Genomic DNA, 6,000 nt, shown 5'->3' on the forward strand with positions numbered 1-6,000 from the left:
TAAAAATAAAGAATAATAAATGATTTTTTTTAAAAAAATAAAAAGAAATTGAACCAACAACCAGTGAGCCTGCCTGCATGAACGATGTGAAGCAAGCGTGCATATAGGCTACAATTGTATAGTTTGGTCCTCTTTTTTTTTTCATGGTTTATTTTTTTTGATTTTATTTTTTTTTTGTTTTGTTTGGTTTTTTCGAGACAGGGTTTCCCTGTAGTTTCTAGAGCCTGTCCTGGAACTAGCTCTTGTAGACCAGGCTGGCCTCGAACTCACAGAGATCCGCCTGCCTCTGCCTCCCGAGTGCTGGGATTAAAGGCGTGCGCCACCACCGCCCGGCAAAATGTGTAGCCCAGGCTGGCCTCGAACTCGTGATCCTCCTGCCTCTGCCTCCTTCAGCAAATCCTACCGGCGTGCGCCACCACAACCGGCGGTTTATATTTTTATATTTAAAAATTTCCATCTCCTCCCCTCCTCCTCCCCCTACCCTCCCCTCCTCCTCCCCCATCCCTCCTGTCCTTCTCCCTCTTCCCTCCCCTCCCTTCCACCCATACCTCCCCTCCCTCCCTCTCAAGGCCAAGGAGCCATCAGGGTTCCCTACTCTATGCTAAGACCAAGGTCCTCCCAACTCCCCCCAGGTCCAGGAAAGGTGATCGACCAAGCTGAGACGGCTCCCGCAGAGCCTGTCCATGCAGAAGAATCAGAGCCAGCGCCATTGTCCTTTGCTTCTCAGTCAGCCCACACTGTTGGCCCACATTCAGAGAGACGGGTTTGGTCGCATGATCCATCAGTCCCATTCCAACTGGAGTTGGTGATCTCCGGAACGTGAGGGGTACGTTCACTCATGGAGACGGTGGGACAGAAATAGTCTGGTCCTCTTTTGGGACTCCTAAGAGTGGGAACAAGTTCTGTCTCCAACTACTTTTTTCAATTTATTAAATATTTAAAAAAATCCAAGTTCCCATTCCCTCCCCTCCCATTCCCTTGGGACCCTACTCCTCATACTCAGTTACCTTGTCCAGCCTTAATTCATGGTTAGGTGCTTAGTCTTACTGCAACTTGATATGCTATGGTTTTTTCTGAAACTCATGGGAGAACTGCACTTTCGTAAACAGAAGAGCAGGAGTGGATTTGGAGGTGGCAACATCGAAGGTGTGGGGATGAGGGACAGGGAGGGATGGACGGAGAGGAAACTGTGGACAGGATGAAAAATAAATAAGTAATAAATGCGTTAATTTAAAAAAAAATAAATGAGAATGTTGAAAGAAATCTCCTGACTTTTGTGAGAAGTAATAAAATAACAAAGCAGGATCAAGAATGTTTTATTGAACAAATGACATTGAAACAAAACCAAAGAAGACCATAAATGTTCATGTAAGAACCAACAAAATTACAAAACCTTTAAAAAATCCAATGTTAGGCTTGGAGACACCAGGTTAAGCAATATTTCTTAGACTAAAACAGGTGAAAAATGAACTAAAAGATAAATTACACTTCAACATTCCAAATGTTTTATTCTACAAAGAACATTCTGATAAATGTGAAAACAACTCACAGAATGAGGAAGAATTTGCAAACTGTTTATTTGGTGAAAAGTTTGTATTTAAAATATGTAAATAAGTTTTACAAGCTAATAATGCACAGATCACCTAATTAAATGAAGATAAAGAATTTCATTTGAGATTTCTCCAAAGAACACATGCAGATGTCAAAAAAAGCATGAGAACTGATCACCCAGGTCATTAGTTATTCAATAAATGTAATCAAAACCACAAGAAGATCATTACCCACTCCTTAACAGTGGTTATCATGCAAATAACAGGTAATAAAGGAATTGATAGCAGATATGAGAAGAAAGTGAAATACTTTCACATGCTGATATCCCGTCATCAAATGTTGTTGTCACTTCTGGAAATCTGGTAGTTGCTCAGAAAGTCATGGGTAAGTGAGGAATGAGTGCTATGAGTCATGGGCCTCATAGAGGTAATGGATATCTTTCAAAATTGACTACAATCGTGTTTGTACAACTTTGTGTTATTCATACCCAGATAAGTTGTGGAATATGGAAATAAACTATCTGTAGTCCTACTAAAAATATAATGTGGAGTAACTATTTCATCTGCCACTCCCTTAACAAACCTTTGTGAACAGTTATTTTCTTGAATTTGTAATTCTGTTGTTAATTTTCCAAACAATTCTCATTTGTGCATACAGACATAGTTCTTGGAAGTCAGCAACCTTACACATCATATTCAAAAGTGTAAGAATGCCTTCAGGCTGTGGAATTAGAAGCTTAAAAATACATGGTAGATTCTTCTTATGTTTTTAACACATTGGCACTTATGGTATCAAAGTCAGATGAAAAATTTGATGCAACCAAGCTGAACCCCGATGGCTCATTGGCCTGAAAAGGGAGGGAGGGAGGGTATGTGGGGAGGGGAGGGGAGGGAAGGGGGAGGAAGAGGGGAGGAGATGGAAATTTTTAAATAAAAAAAAGAAAAAAAATTTGATGCAACGAGGGTGGTGATGAAGATGATGAGGATAATGAATATTGGAGAGTGCTTATTGTATCATGATTCTATGCAAATGACAGAACAGTTTAGGCTTTAGAATTTCCTTAGCTCTCCCAACTATAATTGGTTATTTACTTATTTATTATTTGCTATTTACTATTTTTAATACGGGAGTAGAAACTCAAATAGATTAGGTAACTCATCCAAATTCACACAGTCCACTGGAGCAGGTTTGGCCTGTCCAAACTCAAATTCAGGTACATTCAGGTCTAAGATTCATGCTGTTAACTTCTAATTACATTTTTCACAATATGTTTGTATGTATGATTTATCTATTTTCAAATATTTTAATAGAAAACGTATTCTCATGATAGAAAACTTAAAAACATAAAAATGGCTCACAGGTGATTGGGGGGGAAACTTAACATTTGAAATAAAGAGTTATGGTTGTTAATAAAACTATAGTATATTTATAAAACAAGAGACATGTGAAATAGCAAATCAAATATGCTTACTAAAGCAACTGAATTATATTATATTTGCATAAATAGTATATATGTGTTGTGAACATTCATGTCACTTGTTATAAACATATTTGCATGTGTCTCACAGCACATTTACCTGTACTATATATGTAAATTATACAAGTGAAAACATTCGCAAAGAAAGCTGTCTGGTCTACTTGTATTCATAGCAAAACACTAATTGCCTCCTAATGAATGCATTTAAGAAAGTATTTTACCCTTGACATTTTTTAATTTTTAATTGCTTTAATATGATCAACTTTAACCTTTGAACTAATCAATATCTGAAGGTATTCCATTTTCCTTGTGTATATGACTAGTGAGAACCGTCTAGCTAGGAGTCTGTTCTATAGTGTTCCAACCTACTTCTGCCATTTCCATCAACTCACTTTCCATTAACCCACAATAACAGATACTGGTCTCATGAGATAAGAGGGACTTTATTGTAATGGGGCAGGAAGAGCACCCAGTGTCAATCAGTTAGTAAATACCCTGTCTCTGCAGTTGAGCTGCTCTTCATACACAGGCTGCAGGAAGAATATACACAACATTCACAAGTTGCTCCTGCATGCCCCCTATTATTCTGTCTGATTCTTCTCTCTCTCTCTCTCTCTCTCTCTCTCTCTCTCTCTCTCTCTCTCTCTCTCTCTCTCTCTCTCTCTCTCTCTGTGTGCGTGTGTGTGTGTGTCTGTGTGTAAATTATCTCAGAATTTCTATTGCCAATCCTGTACAGAAAACTACAGCAGCAACCACAGAATATTAAACTGCTGGTCAGTTGAATCCACTAGCAATAAATGGGAGCTTTCAACTTGTTTAATTGAAACCCACAAAGTATCATCTAAACAGAGAATATATTGGTAATATTTGGATATATTCATTGCATTATTTGTGATGACTTTTGAAACCTGAAAAATCAAGAAGTTTGATAGCTGGTCCATCATTTTTTTTAATGATGACAAATTTCTTTCCTTAGAAATGACAACAGATGAATCTGAATTATACCAAAAACTCAGTCATTGCATTTCCAAAGGTTTTAGAATAAGATTTGCTGCTTCCTCGGAGCTCACAGTTGCTACAGAACAAAGGAGCATTAAATATTGAGCCCAATCCTCTTACTTAAAAACAACATTGTAGGGAGAACTTTTTGATGTGAAGATATGAAGTAAGTTACTGGCAGAATCAGACTGCAAAGTTGATCTCTTGACTTCTGGTTTGGATTTACACATAGTGTCTGATGATTGAAATAAATAGCTACTTATTCACTAGAATAAGAGAAAAGGGGGTAGCAGATTTGGGTGAACAGAAAAGATCATGGTGTGCCATTGTTGTGAAAAACTCATACATTTTTGTAGGTTGAATTTGACCTCTAGATCTCAATATGCCTATGACATTATATGTCAAAATGCATGTCAAATCACTCATATATAAACTCTATAGATTCATGTATGATTTTGCTTCATTTTATTCCTATTAAATATATACTATGATTGTTTTATTGTCAATTATTTAGGTTACTCTCCAATTTAAAACATTCTGTATCAATCAGAGTTAACTTGAATCAATCCTTCTAATGATTTGAACTTGCTACAGTACAATCTAAAACGTGATTTTCATGAAGCCCAAATCATTAGCATTTTGACTTTTTGTTTTAATGAAAACCTTCCCTGTTATTTGCACCTATTGTACAAAGTTTTGTCTTTGGAGTTAAGTCAGAGACTCATTACTCCTCAAAGTGACAACTATTGAAATGCATGAAGATGGTTTGCCACATTTTCTCATCTCCCTTAACCATTACTCATATGATATATGATGCTTAAATGGGTGGTGTCTTCAAAAAGTTAAGGAAAAAGTCCCCTCTAAATGAAAGTAACTTTTCTAATAGTTCATCATCATGCCAAAAATTAATCCAGGGTACTAAAGTATTCAAAGAAATGTCAAAAGAAGTGGAAGAAAGGTTCAGAAAGGAAACATGAGGAGGGTATTTGAGGTTAATAATAATGACACTTAACATATATCAAAATCTTGCAGCATGTCAAGGACTCTGTTAAAATCCTTACATGTATTATTAAATCCAACACACAGTTATTTCAAGAGCGAGGCATTTTTGTCCCCATTTTGCAGGTGAATTAATCGAATCCCAGTGTGAATAAAACTGTCCTTCGCCACTTATCTGCAGAATGCCAGGGAATTAATATATATGTTGGGATAAGATCTGCTACTTCTCCCTGAATTCTGTGTTTAACGTCTTCAAGGCTGTTTTCATGATGTTTTCTTTATAAAATTCTCATTTCTTTGTCTTATTATTTATAAAAATGAATTTCCAAAAGAGAACTAGACAGTCTTCTTTTGAGAACTTTAATGGTTCCTACTGATCAAGGGGTAGAAGGATAATGCAAGAATTCTTATGTGCACAAACCACTCATCTACAAGCTTTTACCTCTATGTTTTCACTAGACTTCACAGTAATTCTCCTCTGAGCACCAAGATCAGTCGTATTTTAGAATATGTATCCTGCTGAGTACCGCCTTAATGAAAAAATTCACATACCTAGAAAGATAAGCGTTCTTTCCTCTATAACAATTAGCTTTTTATTAAATATGATTAATACCATTTGCTGTAAAACGATAGTTCTTAAATGACTTCCATTTCAATACAGTGATGTGTTTTTACATTCAGAGAGCAGAAGATAAAATCGAGTTTCCTGTCATTATTACAACCTCAGCAATTATGGTTATGATGATGAATATAAGATGATGATGATGATGATGATGATGATGATGATTATTATTATTATTATTATTTTCTTCTTCAGCAAACACATTTTCTTTCTTTCCCCAGAACTCCCAGGAATGTTTCTCATTTTTTTTAGCCATTCCATCATGTTTCAACACTTTCTCCAGGGAGTTGGATAAAGAGTTAAAAAGGGATGGGAAAGAAGAGATCCCAAGACTGCGCAGCTTGGGCTTATT

This window comes from Arvicola amphibius, chromosome 6 (assembly GCF_903992535.2).
Source record: "Arvicola amphibius chromosome 6, mArvAmp1.2, whole genome shotgun sequence".
Taxonomy (NCBI): domain Eukaryota; kingdom Metazoa; phylum Chordata; class Mammalia; order Rodentia; family Cricetidae; genus Arvicola; species Arvicola amphibius.